Raw genomic sequence first — 21177 nt, 5'->3', positions numbered from 1 at the left:
AAAGCTGGAAATTAAATGAGACAAGCTTTTATCCGAATGCACACCACTAGTGCAGACTCAATAATCAACAACTGATTTACTGAATCTACTCTACTATAATTGGGGCTACTAACAGGATTCATGACATACTTCTTTGAAAAGTTCTGAATATGTCATTCTAAATTTTTTGTCAAGAAGCTGGAATCTTCTACTCAGCCTTTATTTTTAGCTGACCTTGCCTTATTTTTACCTTGCCTCTTCTTCCACAGGAGACTGGTGCCCAAATAATGTTGACCATAAAACCAAAGTAACTGCTGAATAACCAGAAAGTTTTGATGTAGCCATAATATTTAGACCTAGGGGAGAAATAGAAACTTTCTGTAGTCAAGAAATAAATAAGTTCTGACATCTAGGATTTCTAACGCGTATCCCTAACATTGATAAATAGTTTAAAATAAACAGTTTAAGCAACGTTGTAATGGGATTAAATGTTATTCATTGACATTTGACATGAAATGCATGTCAAATGGAAGTAAATGGGCTGGTTTGGACCATACTGAACCGGCCCATTCCATGGAGTGTGGCAAACCATTTCTGCTGTTTCCACACATCTTCACTGGGATTGTATAATATGGAAGTTTCCATAATTTAGAAATACAATCCCAGTATAGATCTGCAGAAGCAGCAGAAATGGCACGCCACACTCTATGGAATGGGTTAGATCAGTATGGGCCAAACCAGTGTGCTTTAAGTTGCTTCAATTTGCATCAGCTTGACATGTTTTTACCGAAAATGTCACCATGAAAGATGTGATAATTGCTATTTAAAGTATCTGATAGAGAATAGGGAAAAAACAGATCATGTTAAAAGTGGCTGCGTTTTGTGCTGTCGCTATAAAAATAAGGAAACAAGGGCATGATCTTAGTGGATATTTATTTATTTATTTACAGTATTTATATTCCGCCCTTCTCACCCCGAAGGGGACTCAGGGTGGATCACATTATACACACATAGGGCAAACATTCAATGCCCATAAACACATCAAACAGAAACCGAGACAAACAGACGCAGAGGCAATTTAACCTTCTCCTGAGGGGATGTTCGATTCTGGCCACAGGGGGAGCAGCTGCTTCATCATCCACTCTGATGGCACTTCCTCATTCCAGGTCGTAAATTAGTTAAACTTGCCTCCCCACTTTTTTTTATAAGTGGTACCTTATTTCCTACTTGATAGATGCAACTATATTTTGGGTTGCTAGGTCAGCAACGAGCAGGGGCTATTTTTTATTTTTTAATTGACGGGTGCTCACCCCGCCACGGGCTAGCCTCGAACTCATGACCTCATGGTCAGAGTGATTTATTGCAGCTGGTCAACAGCCTGCGCCACAGCCTGGTTATGTATTTTAAGGTTATGTATTTTAATTATTTTCTGTTTTTGTAACTTGGGGACTGCCTGTACTCATGTATGAATCAATCACATATATGAGGATGGGTTTGGAGGGCAAAATTATGGATTTTGATGTGACCCTTGGATAAGTTGAGGGTCATTCTGCAGAGAAGGGACAGCACTAATGCCATTTAAAGGGGTGAAATTCAGAAAAGGCACCACAACAGAGAGGGCCAAGGGAGCTGGTGCTTTTTAAAAGTTCTCCTGGGATTTACTAAGTTCTTGCATTTCATCACTGTATGCAGAAAAGATGGTGGTCCCTTTTTTGATAAGAGTTAAAGTACAGTAATCACATTGACCCATAGATGTCAATCCATATTTGGGAGGATGATTTTTAAAACTAAATTTCTATATGTTGTCGAAGGCTTTCATGGCTGGGATCACAGGGTTGTTGTATGTCTTTCGAGCTGTGTGGCCATGTTCCAGAAGTATTCTCTCCTGACGTTTCGCCCACATCTATGGCAGGCATCCTCAGAGGCTGTATGGCATGGATAAATTAGGCAAGGAAAGGAAAATATATATATCTGTGGAGAGTCCAGGGTGTGGCAAGAGTCCTTTGTCACTGGGAAGCCAGCATTAATGTTTCAGTTAATCACCCTAATTAGCATTGGAAAGGTTTTATCTCTTGCCTGGGGGGCATCCTTTGTTCAGTCATTAGCTGTCCTTGGGTCTCCTCTGCCCTCAGAGTGTTGGTTCTCATCTACTGTTTTGATTTTGGAGTTTTTTAATACTGGTAGCCAGATTTTGTTCAGTTTCATGGTTTCCTCCTTTCTGTTGAAGTTGTCCACATGCTTGTGGATTTCACTGGCTTCTCCGTGTAGTCTGACATGATAGTTGTTGGAGTGGTCCAGCATTTCTGTGTTCTCAAATAATATACTGTGTCCAGGTTGGTTCATCAAGTGCTCTGCTATGGCTGATTTCTCTGGTTGAATTAGTCTGCAGTGCCTTTCATGTTCTTTGACTCTTGTTTGGGCACTGCGTTTGGTGGTCCCTGTGTATACTTGTCCACAGCTGCATGGTATCAGATAGACTCCTACAGAGGAGAGAGGATCCCTCTTGTCTTTCGCTGACCGTAGCATTTATTGGATTTTCTTTGTTGGTCTGTAGTTTGTAGGTTGTGTTTCTTCATCAGTTTGCCTATGCGGTCAGTGGTTCCCTTGATGTATGGTAAGAACACCTTTCCTCTGGGTGGATCTTTGTCTTGACTCTCATGGCTTGTTCTTGGCCTTGCAGCTCTTCTGATGTCTGTGGTGGAGTATCCATTGGCCTGTAGAGCCCAGTTTAGGTGGTTGAGTTCAACTTGGAGGTCAGGTTCGCAGATTCTTTGTGCACGGTCTGTCAGGGCTTGATTGTGCTTCTTTTTTGACTTGAGTGATGGTTGGAGTTTTTATGAAGGTATCTGTGTGTGTAGGTTTTTTGTAAACTGTGTGGCCCAATTGTTGATTGGGTTTGCAGCTGACCAAAACATCTAGAAATGGCAGTTTTCCTTCCTTTTCTTTTTCCATGGTGAATTGGATGTTTGGGTGGATGCTGTTAAGGCGGTCCAGGAACTTGCTGAGTTCTTCCTCTCCATAGCTCCAAATTGTGAAGGTGTCATCTATGTATCTGAACCATACAGTTGGCTTTTTTGGTGCTGTTTCTAGGGCTTGTTTTTCAAAGTGTTCAATATAGAAATTTGCTACTACTGGGCTGAGAGGGCTCCCCATGGCCACTCCATTCTTCTGTTCATAGAATCCATTGTCCCACTGAAAGTAGCTAGTGGTGAGGCAATGGTGAAATAGGGCTGTGATGTCTTCTGGGAAGTTTTGTTTGATTAGTGTGAGGGTGTCAGCTACCGGGACCTTGGTAAATAGGGACATCACATCGAAGCTGATCAGGATGTCCTTGGTGCTTAGCTTGAGGTTGCTGATCTTTTCTATGAAGTGTGTTGAGTCCTTGATATAGTAAACAGTGAGCCCAATGTGGGTTTGTAGCTGTGTAGCCAGAAATTTTGCCAGGTTGTAAGTCGGCGATCCAATGGCACTTACAATGGGTCTGAGTGGGATGGAGTCCTTGTGGATTATGGGGAGTCCGTAAAGCCTGGGTGGAAGGGCTTCTGATTTGCACAGCTGTTGGCGTATGTCAAAGTTAATGGAGGAGTTCTTGATTAGAGTGTTCATTTTTCTGGTGATTTTGTTAGTAGGGTCTTGTTTCAGTTTCTTGTAAATTGTGGGATCTAGAAGTTGTCTGATTTTTTCTTTGTATTGTTCTATTTCCATGATTACCGTGGCATTCCCCTTGTCAGCTGGGAGAATGTTGATTTTTGGATCTGAGTTGAGATCTTTGATGGCCTGTTTTTCTTTTCTCATTATGTTGCTTGGGGGGGAGTTTTGCATTTCTCAGGATCCTTGCTGTTTCCATTCTTACCTCCTCCGCTTCTTCCTCAGGGAGCCAGTAAATTGCTGATTCAACATTCTATAAAAAAATTTCTATACTTATACACAAGAATAGGATCATCCTTTGTGGGAGGCCTCTCTCATGTCCCTGCATGGAGCTGGAGTTGATAGAGGGAGCTCATCCACGCTCTCCCCAGGTGGGATATGCACCTGGCAGCTTTCAGATCAGCAACCCAACCTTCAAGTCACGAGGCTTTAATCCACTACGCTATCAGGGGTTCCTGCGTCACTAGGTACAACTTTAAGAAACCCTCTGCCTTTTAGGATTATTCAGAAAGAATACTAGTGATTGGAGGATTAAAACTGTGACGTATTGAAAAATCAAAATGTGTAGTGCGCACACTGCCTTGCCTGAGAAAGAAAATATCTGCCATGCAGGTGAACAATAAAGAACAAGTGGATTGTTCTTCTTAAACCCAGAACAACATATATACAATGTGCTCAGTTGCACCAACTCACATAATGTCCTTTCATGAAAGGTTTAAAACAGTCTTTTCTTTGACAATGTGGATAAATTCCTTCTGGCAGATCATGAAGCAAGAGCACACTTCAAACTGTCTCTCTTTCTGCTTCTTCAAACTGCACCTGCACCTGCTCAACTTATGCCTGAAAAAATTGCAACAGTATCAAAAACTCCCAGGCTTAACAGCTCTCCAGACATGGCTTAACCAATCAGCTTCGTGCATCTTATTTGGCAGTTGAGGCAAACACATTAACTGATTTCTTACATATACAGTAGAGTCTCACTTATCCAACATAAACGGGCCGGCAGAATGTTGGATAAGCGAATATGTTGGATAATAAGGAGGCATTAAGGAAAAGCCTATTAAACATCAAATTAGGTTATGATTTTACAAATGAAGCATCAAAACATCATGTTACACAACAAATTTGGCAGAAAAAGTAGTTCAATACGCAGCTATGCTATGTAGTAATTACTGTATTTATGAATTTAGCACCAAAATATCACGATATATTGAAAACATTGACTACAAAAATGTGTTGGATAATCCAGAACGTTGGATAAGCGAGTGTTGGATAAGTGAGACTCTACTGTAGTAACAAAAATGACAGCAGTCCCACACAGCTCTTCCAGTTGCAACCTTGAGAAAGCCTGGGTGCATCTACACTGTAGAATGAATGCACTTCGAGTGCCCTGGCTCAATGCTATGGGATCTTAAGAGGTAGAGTTTCACCCAAAACATCACCCTGCTCTGCCAAAAAGTGCTGGCGTTTCCAACTGCAAATCTCATCCTAATCATTGCATTGATCCATGGCCGTTAAGCCGCATGCACTCCACAGGGTAAGATGCCACGGATCTTTTCCCCATTGCTTCCCCAAGCCGGCTCTCTGTGGGGTCCCTTCCCTGCCAGGCTCCACCCAGCGCCAGCCCCCCGCGAAGGGGAAGAAGGGAGAGCGGGCGGCGGGGCCAGCCACAGCCACAGCCGGGCGCCTGCAGGGAAGGAGACACGGGAGGAGAGAGCCCGTCTGCCCGCCCTTGGATTTGGGAAGAGGAGGCTGACGCGCGTCCAGAGCCTTCCTTCTTGGCCTGCCCTCCTCCTCCTCCTCTTTCTCCTTCTTGCTCCTCCGAGCCAGGCTCCAGTTCCTTTCTGACCTCTGCATCCGCCAGCTCCTCTTGGCTCCCCTTTTGTCCAGGCTGACACAGGTAAGAGGCACGGGGGGGGGGGGGGGGGAGACCTTTCTCACTCAATTCTTCGCTCAGACTTCGAACTGGCTGTTGTAAACTTTGTGCCTGGATAGCAGAGTGTTGCAGAAGTTATGTCCAAAGTTAACCATCATGCAAAAATAGGGCATCTGTCTATCACAGACATGGGCAAACTTTGGCCCTCCAGGTGTTTTGGACTCCAACTCTCACAATTCCTAACAGCCGGTAGGCTGTTAAGAATTGTGGGAGTTGAAGTCCAAAACACCTGGAGGGCCAAGTTTGCCCATGCCTGGTCTATCACCCAATCTATGATTTAGCTATATCTATCATTATCTGCCTGTCTACTGTCTATTTGTCTATACCTACCAACCAATCATCTGTCTGTCACAGGCATGGGCAAACTTGGGCCCTCCAGGTGTTTTGGACTTCAACTTCCACACTTCCTAACAGCCGGTAGGCTGTTAGGAACTGTAAGAGTTGAAGTCCAAAACACCTGGAGGGCCCAAGTTTGCCCATGCGTGATCTATCATCTAAGATAGAGTTAGATGATAGACAGAGGATGTTCTGTTTAAGAAACCCTGGGTGCATCTACAGTATGAAATATCTATCATCTAGCTGCTATCTGTCTACTATTATATATCAGTATCTATCAATGTGTTGTTGAAGGCTTTCACGGTTGGAATCACTGGGTTGCTAAGAGTTTTTCGAGCTGTATGGCCGTGTTCCAGAAGCATTCTCTCCTGATGTTTCACCCACATCTATGGCAGGCATCCTCAGATGGTGTGAGGTCTGTTGGAAACTAGGCTCGTGAGGTTTATATATCTGTGGAAGGTCCAGGATGGGAGAAAGAGCTCTTGTCTGTTTGAGGCAAGTGTGAATGTTGTAATTGGCCACTTTGATTAGCATTGGATGGCCTTGCAGCTTCAAAACCTGGTTGCTTCCTGTCTGGGGGAAACTTGCTGGGAGGTGTTGGCTGGCCTTGATTAATTAATGTGTGGGATTCCTCTGTTTTCGGAGTGTTGTACTTCATTTACTGTCCTGATTATAGATGTTTTTTTAAATACTGGTAGCCAGATTATGATGGAGCCCCTGGGGGTGCAGTGTGTTAATGTGAGTAGATCAGTAGGTACTGCTCTGGCGGGAAGGTAACGGCGCTCCATGCAGTCATGCCGGCCACATGACCTTGGATATGTCTACGGACAATGCCAGCTCTTCACCTTAGAAATGGAGATGAGCACCAACCCCCAGAGTCGGACACTACTGGACTTAACGTCAGGGGAAACTTTTACCTTTACCTTTACCTTAGCCATATTATGTTCATTTTCATGGTTTCTTCTTTCTGTTGAAGTTGTCTACATGGTTGTGGATTTCAGCGGCTTCTCGGTATAGTCTGACATGGTGCTTGTTAGAATGGTCCAGCATTTCTGTGTTTTCCAATAATATGCTGTGTCCAGGTTGGTTCAGAACTGGGTATGTTTAGCCTGCAGAAGAGAAGTTGAGAGGACACATGATAGCCTTGTCTAAATCTGTGAAACTAGGACTAGGATCAATGGGTCCAAATGACCGGAAAGGAGATTCCACCTGAACATTGGGAAAACTTCCTGATCATTCAAGCTGTTCAATAGTGGAACTCTCTGCTTTGTGAGTGGTGGAAGCTCCTTCCTTGGAAACCTTTAAACAGAGCCCCTGGTGGCGCAATGGGTTAAACTCTTGTGCCGGGAGGCCTGCTGACCAAAAGGTCTGTAGTTCAAATCCAGGGAGAGCAGGGTGAGCTCCCTCTGTTAGCTCCAGCTCCCCATGCGGGGAAATGAGAGAAGGATGGTAAAACATCAAAACATCCAGGCGTCCCTACCTACCTATCGTCTATCTATCACATTCTATCACACATTTGTCATCTATCTGCTATCTATTTATCATCTGTCTACTGTTATTTATCTATATCCATCTACTATCTGTCTACTATCTATTTGTCTGTCTATCTGTATCTATCATCTAACTATATCTAGCATCTATCTATCACATTATTGTTCTCCATTTGCCTACTACACCATGTAACAAAATTTGAAAAAAAATTGTTCCTGATTTGAAAGTGTTATTTCCTGTTTAATTGCACAACACTTACTTTGAAAGTAGTACTGTAGTTAAATTCCAGAAACTTCGTTTTTGTGGTTGCCGAAAACTATGTTGAATTGGTTGAGACTCAGTGAGATATTCATTGCAAAACTGCAAAGAACAACATATTTGCAACTTAATAAACTTTTCCATGTTTTTAGGATAGAACCTATTTGAAAATTACATTTATAACCCAAGAACAAAAATCTTGTTACATAATCCTATTATCTGTATCTACTGTCTGTCTGTCTGTCCGTCCGTCCGTCCACTGTCCATCCATCTACTGTACTATCTCTCTACCTATCATCTCCCTCCCTCCCTCCCTCTCTCTCTCTCCCTCTCTCCATCTTTCCATCTGTCCAGCCATCTTTCTATCAGTCATGTTGGGATTTCTGCTTCATGTGTTCCTGTTCATATTACCATGTTGATATTCATGTTGCTCATCTGAACCAGACTCTACCTTCCTTCTTATCTGAACTGGGATTTTGTCAATCTGCAGCAACCAGCCGCTTGTCACTTTGTCCAAATTGAAACAAATAGAAGACCCAGTGCAGTTTGTGGAAGCAAGGCGTCAAAGTAAGGAATCTTTTCTTTTCTTGCTGTTCACCTCTTACTTTGATCTAGTTGTTACATATTTTGTGTGCTGTACAGCGGAGTATTGCAGATTAGTATGGCCAAATTGAGCATCTTGGAAAACAAGGGCATCAATTTCTTATCATGCATCTACTGATCTATCTATCTATATCTACCAGTCCCCAAGTTTTGAACAAGATAGGATATGTAGGTTTGTTCTTAAGTTGAATTTGAATGTAATTTTGTGTGCGTGTTTGTGGATATAGAGAGAGAGGGGGATATGGAGAGAGAGTATAGGAAAGGGTTAACACCCCTGTGGTGTTTGTTTTGATGTCTTTACTCCTATTCAGAGGTTTTCACCTCACTTTCTTCCCTGTGATGATAACTCTTTCAGGAGTGAATTTCCCTTTCTAGGGCTAGATCTCTCTTATTTCCTGTTGTCTCATCCTGTTTTTTTTTTTACTATGAGTCATTCATAAGTTGGATGTTTGTAACTCGGGGACTTCCTGTATCTGTCTGTCTGTCTGTCTGTCTATCATCTGTCTGTCAATCATGCTGTGTTTCCTTCATGCATTCATATCCATGTTCCTTCCTTTTAGAGGTTGGAGACTTTCTTCCCACATTCTCTATCTCGCCTTTAGCACAATCCACATTTTTACTTGGCAGTCTTTCCCACTGAGCTTGGCAGGATTTGCTCCTGAGTGATTGCCACCTTTGATGAGACTGTGCTTCCAGGCTGAGGACTGTCTCTGGGTGGGTGTGTTGAAAAGAATGTGCGACTTTTAATCCTCCAGTGCTCCCAAATACCGTTGACAAGTACAGGAATGAGGGGAGGCACACTGCTCCTTTAAAACTCTGGAAGGGCTTTTTGGAAATGTGGACTCCTGGTCAGCTTCGGGGAATTCCTGCCTCTTGCTAAGTTAGAATGCCAACATAATCCAAACTTCTGCCTATTCATTGACAGTTATTGTTTTGGATACTGATAAGATGAAGCATTGGAATAAACTCGTCTCCTGAAGGGGTTGTATAAATATTGACTGTGGCTCTTGTATTTGATATAAGATGGTAGGTACTGATTCCAAGCTGTAAAAAGTTAAGCAGTTCATCCATGGGATACCTGGATGAAGTTGAAGGCCAGTATAGAAACTTGGCTGATTCCTATGTGAGAAATTTGAATAAAAATAATTTTGGCATTGGCTCTGGTTGTAAAATGGGAACATTGTGTGTTACTGTATTATTATTTTTTGAACTGTTATGGCATATTAATCTATGTGATTTACTCATTTTTGTGTGAGATATACTCTCAGTCCATGAGCGATTGGGGTGCCAAAGTCACACAAACAAGGGAGCACATAGTAATAGTGGTTGGAAATTTGAAATCAATTTTTTTTGTGACTGCTTCACATGGCAAGCCAGTTGTGTGTGGATACTTGCCATGTATACTTTGCCATGCCACTGAACATGATCCAAAACATGTGATTTATGGTGGCAAATTTGCTGGATCTATGTGGTGTGTGGGTTATGTGGATTGTCACATGGTTAAGGGTCATTGCGGTTTGGAGTGAAAGAGACTAATAACTTTGTTTAGGCTAAAAAGGCTTCTCATTTATGTTGCTGTGATCCACTGGAAGATGTTCCATGGGAGAAAAAAGTTTCAAAGATGCAAATTTGGCTGGCTCATTTCTTGCCATATGTTTATAAAGATTTGTCTTTTAGATGTTTCTTAAATACATTAACTTGCAGTTGGGGGCTTATAAAAACCTACGGGGAGTTCTGGCTCTCTCACAATTAAAGAGATAATTTTGGGAAGTTCATGGATAATGATAGGAAAAAGAGCATGGAGGCTTTAAAAAGATTTATTCAGAAAGCCCCCACTTATCTGACAGATCACATACTGGACCACTGCCAGAAAATGTGGTTTAAAAGTGGAACCTGTCTTTTTTTAGCATGCAGGTACAAGATTAACCACAAGATGGCACTGAGATTACTGAACACCCCCATGCTATCAAAACAGTACAAGAGGTTTAAAAAGCAACCCAATTGTCGAAAGTGTGGTGTATGGGCATAAATTTAAAACTATTGAAATGTCCAAAAATGAGTTGCTGAAAATCAAGGGATGTCTGTAATGTCCCCTTAGGTCAGTGGTTCTCAACCTGTGGGTCCCCAGGTGTTTTGGCCTACAACTCTCAGAAATCCCAGACAGTTTACCAGCTGTTAGGATTTCTGGGAGTTGAAGGCCAAAGCATCTGGGGACCCACAGGTTGAGAACCACTGGTCTAGATCCAGGGAAGTTATGCTATCCCTTTATTCTGCCTTGGTCAGACCACACCTGGAATACTGGTGAGTCCCCTATTGGGTGAGAAGGGCGGGATACAAGTACTGTAATAAATAAATAAATGTAATAAATAATACTGTGTCCAATTCCAGGCACTACAACTGAAGGGAGATATTGACAAGTTGGAATGTGTCCAGAGGAGGGCCAAAACATCTAGGGAACCATAGGTTAAGAACCACTACTTTACGTTGTATTCATACGCTTGCATCTGAACAGTGTTGCACAGTAAAGAGGGGCTTATATGCTAGGGCAAGTTGTATAGCAAACAATAATGTTTCCAACTCCAGAAAAGCATTGAAGGTGTGTTCTGGGACAAGATAACTGGTCCCTTATGCTGTAATGAAGAACCATTTTGGCTGGAACCGGTGCAGACTACATGGTGGCAGCCCAGTGGCCTGCTTCTGCTTTTCTCTAATTCAAGAGTCGAGATCACACAGCCTGAAGGCCTCATGTATCTTCAGGGGCAGTCCTATATGATCCTTGGTCTTCAAGCCCTGATTTTCTTTTGGAAAAAATTGACTAAATAAACACTTTGCAGCCAAAGATAGAGTCCAGGGTACTATCAAAAGTTATCTTGTGTAGCCTCACTCTAAAACGGAACACACACACTCATACACACACATATGAATCCACCTTGAAGTAATCAGAAATGACTTCTGGCTGCCTTCATGTTACTGATGCGTGTGCTTTTGTGTCATGCCAAAGGTCCAGAGGAAGTGGGAGTGGTCCTCAACCCTCCTAGCTTTGCACTAATCTATGAAGCACAAGATGGTTTAATAGCCTTAAGAGCAAAATACAGCCTCAAAGGCCTGTCCAGTCCAGTATCTTGGCTTTCTATTATGAGCAGCCATTCATATGCCTGCAACTAAACCCAAAAGCAAACCCTGAGGACATCAGATATCATTTGCCTTTGTTTCTCAGCAGTTTGCATTCAGAAACACACAGCATCAAGTCTTGCACATACTGTTGTATAAAGTAGCCATGTCTTGTCACAGGTTGGATCTACACTGCTGTGCACTTTGAAATTGCATTGTGTGGTCAGCGTGGACCCATATAATGCAGTGTGAATTGCTTTGAACTGCATTATATGATGGTGTCAATCCAGCCTTAGTTGGCAGCCATTAATCTATTTTGTGCTATTGAGTTCCACAGTTTAACTGTGAAGAGGTGCTTTCTCCTCTTAGCCTTTCAATCTGCAACAATTCAGTTTGGGTGGATTGTTCTCAGTATCGGTACTGGTCTTTGTGAAAGTGAGAAGAAATTCTCTGCACTCATTCTTTCCTCTTGTGTAATTTTATGACATTGGCATGCTTGACCTCCCTTGTTTGCCTCTAGAGACAAACGAAAGTTGTATCACATCTGGGTAGAGAGTTGTCTGTGCACCTGATAATTTTGATTGTCCCTTTCTGTAGATTTATAAACTTTACTATGTTTCATTTGGAATGAAATGATCAGACCTGTATACAGGATTTCAAATCTCCTCCTACCTTATTGATAAACGTAACATGTTTTTAGCCCACTTTTCAGCCCCAAAAAGGCTGCCAAAAATGCCTCATAAAAGCAGTTATAAACCAGTCACTTCCCATAGTTCTAGAATACAAAAGACTTGATGAGCTAAAGAGTCGGAGGCAAGAAGAAAAATGCTAGTTGATTCCAGTTGTCCAAACTGATGAGAGTTTAACTATTTCCATCTGATTGTGCTTAGGTTTGCACTAAATGTGTTACATTTTCAGGCTGGGGTATTATTTGTTAGCTTTTTTTCTTTTGTCGTTTCTCTTCTTTTTGTGTTGAGTTCAAGCAGAATGTGCTTTTTTCTATGTTCCTCTCATCACCAGATAGTTTAGGTAGGAAAGGACCACACTGGGAATGGTTCCTCAATAGCACTTTTTACCATTGTTTACTTGCTTACTCTTAGGCTGTCCTGATTCTTCAGGCACCTCAAACTTGGTTTGCAAATGGCTACCTATTACAACTGGCCATCCATTTTATTTCTAGCTCTAACAATATTACAGTGGGCTATTTACTTTACTTCTGGATTTGTGTTGTTGTTGATGATGATAATGATGTTGATGATGACAATGATGGTTATGTTATTGTGGAATTGCAGAAAGTCAGCAGTCATAAATCCACATGAATACAGCAATATATGATAGATATTTAGTCACAGCTTATTGCTCAGAAAAAGGCTGAAATGACACATTACAGAAAAAGTAAGTACAGTAAAGCAAGCTCTCTGCATCCAGGGATTCACCCATCCACGGCTTGAAAATACATTTTTTAAAACTCCAAACAAACCTTGATTTTTCCATTTTAAATAAGGGAGTCCATTTTACTGTACCACTGTACATATTAGGATTTGGGCATTCCTGTGTTTTGGTATCTGCTGGAACCAAACCCTAGCAGATATCAAGGGCTAATTTCATTTTCTTATTCTCTGTGCACTGGTTAACTTTGCTCTCATCAACACTTGCCATTCTTGGATGGCTACTAAGATCTTAGATGACTACTCCATCTGGGCAGATATGAGCAACCATTTACAATTTTACATCATCCTTGGAATGCTCCAGTGCATCGGGGTTAACTTTAAGTTATGACTTATAACTCTCCCATACAAATTAAATCTATAGTTTAAAAGGGTAAGAAGGAAGCAAAGTGCCTTAAAAATGAGAAGCCAGCCTTGTCTTACATAATACTGGAAATTGTAGATAACTGGAGGACCTTTGTCAGTGTGAAGGTGGAACAAAAAAGGAACTGATTATTGATGCGTATGTGAATGTATGTATGTGTGTTGTATGAGTTCTTTTTCCTAAAAAAACAAAAACCCCTGGAATTAGAGAAAGGTGGAAACATGCTCCTTTGCCCCTTCATGTACACTATGTACACTTCCTATAGAGCAGTGGTGGTGAACCTTTTAGAGACTGAATGCCTGAACTGCAATCCAAAACCAGCCAGCGAGTGAATGGGCAGGGGGGAGGGGGAGGGGGGCTTCTGGCACGTGTACCATAGGTTCACCACCACTTCTATAGAGTCATCATGTTCCAACCCAAACTGAAGATAAATCATAGTGCATGTATTTTAAAAGCTCAACATTGTAGAGTCTGGCTTTGTGTGCCTTGTATTTACTAGCAGGCTTTAAAAAAATGGTTGCAGTTGTTCTAATAGACAATCCTGGAAGGGAAAAGACGATCATTGGATTGCTGTGTTGGTTCAATAGTATATTTGTGCACCATCTGGAAAATCCTGGATTGGGAGTTCCCTTGGCTACTTAAGACTTGATGGGAAAGTATACAGAATCCTGGCAGACATATATGCCGTTTCTTAACTTTTAGAGTTGGACAGAGCAAAGACACTCACCCATATAGCTTTGGGAGAGAAGTTATATTGGCAAGGTCAGGGCAAGATGACCTAATAGGACTTCATTTAATGTGTTCTGAGATCTTCAGTTGACAGATGTTTGCAAAAAAAGTAACCAAATTCTCAGTAATGCTCATTAATGAAAGCCCTCAATATATTTTTTAGTTAAAGCATATTACTACTGACTAGTGTTTTAAATCCAATATGGACACATACAATAATTGTACCTACTTTTGTTTCTTAGCCTACTCAGCTAGCTACAGAATCAAGATGTATATTGAGGTGTCAATTTGAAAATCAGTGCTGTTCCATTAACACATTTGGTATGGCTGATCTGAGATGGTTTTAAAACAACTGATTTTAAAGTGGAGATAATTGTTTTTAGTGTTTATGTATATTTATAGTTTATTTTATGTTCCAGCATTGAATGTTTGCTCTATGTATGTTGTGCTCTGCCCTGATTCTCCTTCGGGGTGAAAAGGGGTGGATTATAAATGTTTTAAATAAATAATAAATACATTTGTTTCTTAAATCTACATTTTAAAGGTTTAATGTTATTGTTATTCTTGATATGTTTTTCAATTAACAAAAAGCTATTTAGTTTTATTTATTGTGTTAAGGCAGAAGTGGACAAATTCCATGTGGACGGGATTCTTTTCAGATTGGACATGGGTTCAAGGGATGTGGCTTAAATGAAGTGGTGCAACTCCACAACCCATTAGTTTGAACTAGTAATAGCTACTTTGTGCTGACTGTATCACTATAAAGTTTTGTGTCTGTATGTACCTTCACATCACCTGTTGACTTATGATGATCCCACTAATTATTTAGTGATTTCTTAGGCAAGAAATACTTAAATGTGCCATTTCTTTCCTCATATATTGGTATTACTTGGTGGTCTGAGCCCTTTTAGTTTTCATAATGAGATAGGATCTGGTGTCATTTGGCCAGAGGTAAAAGTATACTGTAATACTAATGATAATATTCTAGGACGTATTCACATTACAGAATTGTAATGCTATTGTTTCACTTTAACTGCCATGGTTCCATTTTATGGAATCCTGGAGTTTGAAATTTGGTCAGAAACAGTAGAGAAGCTCTTTGGTTGAAAAGTCTAAATGTTCTTTCAGACACTGCAAATACTTGGATTCCATGGGATGGAGCCATAGCAGTTAGAGGAATTAGAGTGTTATAATTGTTAATGTGAATAGGCCTTGAGACAGGTAACTTTCTCAAAGCAGATTGCCCTATCTTTTGAACATTGTGCTGCCTTGAGTCTGACTTGTAACCCAATTTGATGAAGACAGACAAAAAGAGCTGGCCTAGTGTTGAGTTTGGCTTTAATTCCTCTCTCTTTTTCCTTGGAAATTCTTTAAGCATAAAAGTGACATCAGCATCACTCTCACTCTTGTAAGGCCAAAAAGGATAAGAAGTCACTCTCAGTTGTTTAACTGCTAAAAAAGAAAATCAAAGTCACTCAGCAATGCCGTTGATAGACCTCAGTGGTCATCATTGACTCATATTGGTGTGGATGGGTTGTGTTGCCAGGAGGGAATGATAGAAAATGGTTTGAAAAGAAAAAGAAGTATAGTGTTCCCTCTCTACTTTGCAGTTCGCTTTTCGCTCCCTCGCTGCTTTGCGGTTTTTTCTGAGCAGTGGCGCATGCACAAAATGTGCCGGTTCATAGAATCATAGAATCATAGAATCATAGAATAGTAGAGTTGGAAGAGACCACATGGGCCATCTAGTCCAACCCCCTGCTAAGAAGCAGGAAATCGCATTCAAAGCACCCCCGACAGATGGCCATCCAGCCTCTGCTTAAAAGCCTCCAAGGAAGGAGCCTCCACCACGGCCCCGGGGAGAGAGTTCCACTGTCGAACAGCTCTCACAGTGAGGAAGTTCTTCCTGATGTTCAGGTGGAATCTCCTTTCCTGTAGTTTGAAGCCATTGTTCCGTGTCCTAGTCTGCAGGGCAGCAGAAAACAAGCTTGCTCCCTCTTCCCTATGACTTCCCTTCACATATTTGTACATGGCTATCATGTCTCCTCTCAGCCTTCTCTTCTGCAGGCTAAACATGCCCAGCTCTTTAAGCCGCTCCTCATAGGGCTTGTTCTCCAGACCCTTAATCATTTTAGTCACCCTCCTCTGGACGCTTTCCAGCTTGTCAACATCTCCCTTCAACTGTGGTGCCCAAAATTGGACACAGTATTCCAGGTGTGGTCTGACCAAGGCAGAATAGAGGGGGAGCATAACTTCCCTGGATCTAGACGCTATTCCCCTATTGATGCAGGCCAGAATCCCATTGGCTTTTTTAGCAGCCGCATCACATTGTTGGCTCATGTTTAACTTGTTGTCCACGAGGACTCCAAGGTCCTTTTCGCACACACTGCTGTCAAGCCAGGCGTCCCCCATTCTGTATCTTTGATTTCCATTTTTTCTGCCGAAGTGAAGTATCTTGCATTTGTCCCTGTTGAACTTCATTTTGTTAGTTTTGGCCCATCTCTCTAGTCTGTCAAGATCGTTTTGAATTCTGCTCCTGTCTTCTGGAGTGTTAGCTATCCCTCCCAGTTTTGTGTCGTCTGCAAACTTGATGATCGTGCCTTCTAACCCTTCGTCTAAGTCGTTAATAAAGATGTTGAACAGAACCGGGCCCAGGACGGAGCCCTGCGGCACTCCACTTGTCACTTCTTTCCATGATGAAGACGACGCATTGGTGAGCACCCTTTGGGTTCGTTCGCTTAGCCAATTACAGATCCACCTAACCGTAGTTTTGTCTAGCCCACCTTTTACTAGTTTGTTTGCCAGAAGGTCGTGGGGGACTTTGTCGAAGGCCTTACTGAAATCCAGGTATGCTACATCCACAGCATTCCCTGTATCGACCCAACTCGTAACTCTATCGAAAAAAGAGATCAGATTAGTCTGGCATGACTTGTTTTTGGTAAATCCGTGTTGACTATTAGCAATGACCGCATTTGTTTCTAAGTGTTCGCAGACCACTTCCTTAATGATCTTTTCCAGAATTTTGCCTGGTATTGATGTGAGGCTGACCGGACGGTAATTGTTTGGGTCGTTCTTTTTTCCCTTCTTGAAGATAGGGACCACATTCGCCCTCCTCCAATCTGCTGGGACTTCTCCCGTTCTCCAAGAACTCTTGAAGATAATTGCCAGTGGTTCTGAAATAACTTCCGCTAGTTCCTTCAGTACTCTTGGGTGTAGCTGATCTGGCCCTGGGGACTTGAATTCGTTTAGAGAGGCCAAGTGTTCCTGGACAACTTGTTTCCCTATTTGGGGTTGGATTTCCCCCAATCCTTCGTCCATTCCGTGTTGCTGAGGTTGAAGATGGCTTTCTTTTTCTGAGAAGACCGAGGCAAAGAAGGCATTAAGTAGTTCTGCCTTTTCCCTGTCCCCTGTCGCCATCACTCCATCTTCTCCTTGCAATGGCCCTATCGCCTCCTTTTTCTTCCTTTTTCTACCAACGTAAGCAAAAAAGCCTTTTTTGTTGTTTTTTATGTCCCTGGCAAGCCTGAGCTCCTTTTGCGCTTTAGCCTTGCGAACCTTTTCCGTACAGGTGTTGGCTATACGTTTGAATTCTTCTTTGGTGATTTCTCCCCTTTTCCACTTCTTGTGCATGTCACTTTTGAGCTTTAGCTCAGTTAGAAGTTCTTTGGACATCCATTCTGGCTTCTTTGCACTTGTCTTATTTTTCTTCTTTGTTGGCACTGTTTGCATTTGCGCCTTGAGTATTTCACTTTTGAAAAACTCCCATCCATCCTTAACTCCCTTGTTTTTTAATATCGGCGTCCATGGAATGCCGCTCAGTAATTCCTTCATTTTTTGGAAGTCAGCTCTCTTAAAGTCCAGAATGCGGGTTTGACTTGTCTTAGTTTCAGCATTCCTTTGTATTGCAAACTCCAGGAGCACATGGTCACTTGCCCCTAAGGATCCAACCACTTCAACTGTATTGATCAGGTCTTCCACATTTGTTAAGATTAGATCAAGAGTTGCTGATCCCCTTGTTGCCTCTTCTACCTTCTGGACCATAAAATTATCTGCAAGGCAAGTGAGGAATTTGTTGGACTTTGTACTCTTGGCTGAGTTTGTTTTCCAGCAGATATCGGGATAATTGAAATCGCCCATGACTACTATATCTCTTCTTTGTGCCTGTTTGGTCAGCTGTTGACAGAAGGCTTCATCAAGTCCTTCATCCTGACTCGGAGGTCTGTAGTAGACACCCACGACAAGATCTTTTTGAGTCCCGGTTCCCTTGATTCTTATCCAGATGCTTTCAAGCTGGTTTCCCGGATTACAGTCTTGCATTTCTTCTGCAACGTAACTGTTTTTGACATATAAAGCTACTCCCCCTCCTCTCCCCTTTGTTCTATTTCTGTGAAAGAGGTTATAGCCCTCAATGGTTAAATTCCAGTGATGGGAGTCATCCCACCAGGTTTCAGTGATGCCTATGACATCGTATGTGTGGTGCTGTGCTAGGAGTTGGAGTTCGTCTTGCTTATTTCCCATGCTCTGAGCATTAGTGTAAAGACATGTAAGCCCCTGTGACCTCCCCTCGAACTGTTTATTTGGGTTCTCTTTTGTGCATGCACCCTACCTCTTGCTGGTGTCCAGCCGGGTCACTCTGGATGCCGATGAGAGGGAGGCACATGCACAAAAGGGAAACTGGCAGGCACCGGGGAGGAGGCCACCAAGAAGGAAAAAAAATAAAAAATTAAAACTTTATTTATACCCCGCCACCATCTCCCCGCAAAGACTCGGGGCGGCTTACATGGGGCAGAGGCGCAAACAACATAAGGACAAAATAAACAGTAACATAATACAAATCACAATATAAAAAAGATAAAACAGTAATACAATATGAAACAAGAATATTATAACAAAGCCAATCAATTAAAACAACAACACAAGGATAAAAAATTGCATTTAAAACACATAAATGGTAAGGCCATAATAAATACAGGATAGATTATTAAAAACCCTCTGGGGCTGATTAGTTAATGACTGTCTCACCGAAGGCCTGCCAAAACATCAAAGTCTTTAGTTGTTTCCTGAAGGAAGATAGAAAGGGAGCTAACCTAATCTCCCTGGAGAGAGAGTTCCAGAATCGGGGGGCCACGGCCAAGAAGGCCCTCTTTCTCGTCCCCACCAAATGTAACTGTGAGGAGGGTGGAAGCGAGAGGAGGGCCTCCCCGGAAGATCTCAGAGATCGGGTGGGTTCATAGGGGACAATGCGGTCACAAAGATAGGCAGGTCCCGAACCGAAGCACAGGAAGAAGGCTTGCAAAGGGGAGAAAGGCCACCTAACTACTAATATAATGTGTAAATATTAAAATAAATATAGCGCCCCTACTTCGTGGATTTTCACTTATTGCGGGTGGTCCTGGAGCGTAACCCCCGCAATAAGTGAGGGAACACTTTAACTAGCTAGACTGCTTGCTGCTTAAAAAGAAGGTCTGGGGATAGACTAGAAGAGTGTTCAGGCATAATTCTTATTTCTTTTTAACTGCATTACCAATGAACTGTTGAACTGTTTGTCCATGTAATGGGGTAGAGACAGCTTGATTTGGTGTTCCCATGCAGGTTTGGATAAATGGCCCTACTGTGCTTTGGGCAGTGAGGCATTTGGTGAGGCCAACTGATAGGCTTTTTTCAATGTCTGAGCCTGGCCAGTGACTATCTTTAATGGATCATGACCCCTTTTCCTAAGTTAAATGTGACCCCAAATTTTGCTTTGGGGTAGGATTGGAGGGAGGACTTCTCTTGGAGTGTGTGACTTGGTTCACATACATGAATCTAAATTGTTTTCAGCTAATGGTATGCCTTGCAACCCACCTGTTCAGTTTTTGGGGTTGTTTGTAGCCTGAGGGTACTCTTATAATCCTCTGTTTGGTGCAAAGGGATGGCTATTACATCTAAGGTGCTATCTCCATGTGCCAGAAACAGTAATGCTGATCTGGAGTGGGGTACTCTGGATCAGCACTGCTGGAGTTTTCATGGCTCACTGTTGAGTTAGCTCAGTGGCTGGCGGGTGTCCACACTGTACGGCACTGAGCTGACCCAATGGCTGGATTGCATCAACATGGATTGCCGCTCTTACTGTCCCCTTGTCATTTTGGACTTAGCAGTGACCACTAGTTATGAAACAGGCAGTGGTCACCACTCATTGCCTGTACAGATGATAGCCAGAGCAGCAAAGTGATGTAAGAAAAGGGAGTGGGGAAAGGAGGAATGTCTGGAGGTTGCCAGTAAGCCCAGATAAGGGGAAGGTAAATGCCATCCCCTGTCCCTGGGCTGCTCAAGCCCAGGAAAAGGGGATGGCTATATGAACAGGTGCGACTGCTTCCAAAAACAAAGGGGCACTGTTCTCCTTCATATTTGGAACTTTTCCAATGGCTGGGGAAGCCCCGGAGCATCCTCTGGATTTTTAAAATGTGGGACAAGGTTGCATTAAGTGGTCTTCTTGTGCATTTGGGCAATTGGAGCCTGTGTGTAATGAGGATGCCACTGAATCCATTCACCCCTTTGATCCTTAGTAGATGGTGTGAACTGCAAATATATGATGACCCCTGTATCAATGGGAGGTATATCCCCAGGCTTCATACGGATAAGCAAAACCTCAGATAATAGTAAACCCTATTGAAATCAAGGTTTCTGACCTACGAATGCTATGGAGTTGCACCAGACGGCCTAGAAAATACCTGGAGATTTCACATTTTGTCAAAGGTAGATAAATTAATTCATGAATGCTGGATACAGGGGTCATACTGTGTTAAAAATTCCATGATTTCTATCAAAACGTAGGATGATTTACTATGGTGTTTTAAAAGAATATGGATATCAGCAGAGAAAAAGAAATATAGAGCTGGCCAGATGGTATCTTCTCTTCTGCATACAAATTATGATACTTTTGTAGTATAAGATCAAAGATTTCTTGAAAGTGATTTTTCTGGCAGTATACAAGAAACATTCCAGAATGCTTCATGAATATTATAAAAACAAGTCATTGTTTTTGCAGAGTAAATGATGCATAAAAATAGATTAGTATTCTCTGACTAGGCATCCACATATATTATTGCCATGAAGAACATTTTTGGCCGTCACTCTTGATGTTGTAATTCTTCTGTTTTAGTATTTGAATTGTTTGTTGGTTAAAATGCTTGGGTTTTAAAAAACCTTTTCAATGTTTTGAAAGCATTTAAATTTTTTCCATGAGAAATTTCCCATACTCTATTTGAAAGGGAAAAAAATGTGATAGAATCCCATCC

At 42.1% G+C, this 21177-nt stretch overlaps 1 protein-coding gene across 1 annotated transcript in view; it reads left to right on the top strand.

Annotated features, from left to right (window-relative positions):
- The first annotated feature begins 5346 nt into the window (after nt 1-5346).
- Nucleotides 5347-21177, top strand: part of col21a1 (collagen type XXI alpha 1 chain) — a 161165-nt gene continuing 145334 nt past the window's right edge. Inside the window, exon 1 of the mRNA XM_003226064.4 lies at nt 5347-5527. The gene's annotated coding sequence lies outside the window, so the exon portion shown is untranslated. The remainder of the gene's footprint in view (nt 5528-21177) is intronic.

The sequence above is a fragment of the Anolis carolinensis genome, chromosome 1, assembly GCF_035594765.1.
Source record: "Anolis carolinensis isolate JA03-04 chromosome 1, rAnoCar3.1.pri, whole genome shotgun sequence".
In the NCBI taxonomy this organism is placed as follows: Eukaryota; Metazoa; Chordata; class Lepidosauria; order Squamata; family Dactyloidae; genus Anolis; species Anolis carolinensis.
The sequence above is the reverse complement of the archived record's forward strand: the minus strand, read 5'-3'. Positions and strand labels throughout refer to the sequence as shown.